This window comes from Medicago sativa, chromosome 1 (assembly GCF_051527215.1).
Source record: "Medicago sativa cultivar Bolivia chromosome 1, Bolivia_mono, whole genome shotgun sequence".
NCBI lineage: Eukaryota > Viridiplantae > Streptophyta > Magnoliopsida > Fabales > Fabaceae > Medicago > Medicago sativa.
The window spans coordinates 51,505,413-51,507,390 of NC_140749.1; the positions used below are offsets into that span (position 1 = coordinate 51,505,413).

The 1,978-nt window shown below is 34.3% G+C and overlaps 1 pseudogene; it reads left to right on the forward strand.

Annotated features, from left to right (window-relative positions):
- Positions 1-230: 230 nt before the first annotated feature.
- On the forward strand, positions 231-994 carry LOC146955191 (NAC domain-containing protein 104-like; annotated as a pseudogene).
- Positions 995-1,978: the final 984 nt, after the last annotated feature.

Genomic DNA, 1,978 nt, shown 5'->3' on the forward strand with positions numbered 1-1,978 from the left:
TTCTTACCAAATGGGATTCAAAAAAAGCTGTGAAATGGAAAATTTGTCATCACAACGATTTAGAAAATGCCACACCCCTCTTATGAAGCTTATGTGACAAGATTTCCTTTCTTGCATAATTTCAACTATAAAAACAGTGTTGCACTCTCTCATTTTTCACCATTTTCACTATCCTCTCTAAAACCCTTAGACCCAAAACCTCTCCAATTTTCTCTTTCCTTTCAACTGCAATGGATTTGATTCCACCTGGTGTTGGCTTCGTCCCTTTTAATTGAATTCCTTGTTAGCCACTACCTTGCCAACAAAAACAATGAAGAGCTTCAGAATTTCCATGGTTCTGACCTGATTAAGGAGCTGAACCTGTACCAATATGATCCGTTTGAATTACATCTTGCTCGGTCCTTTTTCTTCCCTGACACAAGGGAGTTTTGCTGCTTCACTGCCAAAACTGATGAGCCGAGAAGGCATTGTAAACTGGATTTTGGATGCAGAAGGGAGCTGCCAAATTCATTACTACTGGAGTTGAAGACGTGTTGGTGGGAAAGAAGTCTCTCTTCTTTTTCTATATAGGAAATTCCCCTCAAAACGCGATCAAAACTAGCTGGACTATGTACGAGTACACTTTGGTTAACAACCCTCAAGTATGTCATTTGGGAAAACTAACTTTCCCTATGTTCGTTATTTTATCGATGATTAATTTATGTATTGGTAACAACTAACTTTTTTTTTAATATAAATAATTGTGCAGGCTTCTTTTGTTGTTTGCCGTGTTTTTGACTGCTCTAGAGGGATGGATCTGGACTCTGAATTTGGGGCCTTATCTGATGTCGATGAAGCTGATGCTGCTGGTGACGACTCTAATGACAAGGCGGATCAAGGAACTCAGCAACTTAAGGGGGATAGGGCTAGTTCTAATGCTGGTGCAGAGCAAGGTGATGCATCACATTTCATGGCTACTCAAAACACCCCTCCGGTAAAATATATTTCAGTTTGATCTCTCGATATTTATTTTGTCATCGGCAACAATTTTGCAATGGTTAAATTTGTCTGAAATCAAAATTCAAAATTATTTTTTTGTGTATTTTTGTTTATTATATGTATTTCACTTTCTATTGGACATTAGTTTTAATAAAATATTTCCATCATATGTGGGCCACAATATCAATGATAGGGGCCGCTATTCAAAACCTTTATGTATTGGTAATTTTGGTGGTTGATGTTTGAATCCAAATAGCTCAATTGTGTTTGGATTATTTATGTTTTGCAGTTGTTATTTACAGAATTCTACATCCACAATTGTATCAAAAATTATGTTTAATTACGAAAGCCAATATTGGCAGTTAACAAGTTAATGTTGTTGATCCTCTTTGAAACTGAATTTTACAACTCAATTCATTCACGTGATGGAATTTTTTTTTTTGATTAATTTTATTGAATGTATCACTATGCACATATATGTTTTTTTCTTTTCTTTTTTTCTTTTTTGTGTGTAGAAATTAAGTGATGATTCTCAAAACATGTAACAAATTAATAGTTAACATAGCTATTCTAACCAGATTCCTCAAAACATGTCCTTTTTATATTTCTTTAAGCTTTTTGTGGTATTAAATTCATTATTATTATTAATATCATCATCACTTTTTGACAAAGCATTTTTTCATGTAATTTTATGGTGGAGAAAAGAAAGTGTTGCTGAAATATTGAATTTCTTTGTTTCATATTGTTGTTTATCAGGCGAGTTATACTGCATATTCTTGACTGTGTTGTGTCCCACATGGAAGCTATGACGCCGGAGCAACTTAAGCATGCACTTCTGGATGAAGATTTTATTTAAATTGCTGTTCTTATTTAAATTTATTGGTTTTTAGGACACTTGTGTCTAGTTCTGCTCTTGGGAGTATTTATCCCTTAAACATTTGTGTTCATAATGGTCTGGTGACTCTCTTAGAACTCAGTTGATGGAACTTATTTTCTTATG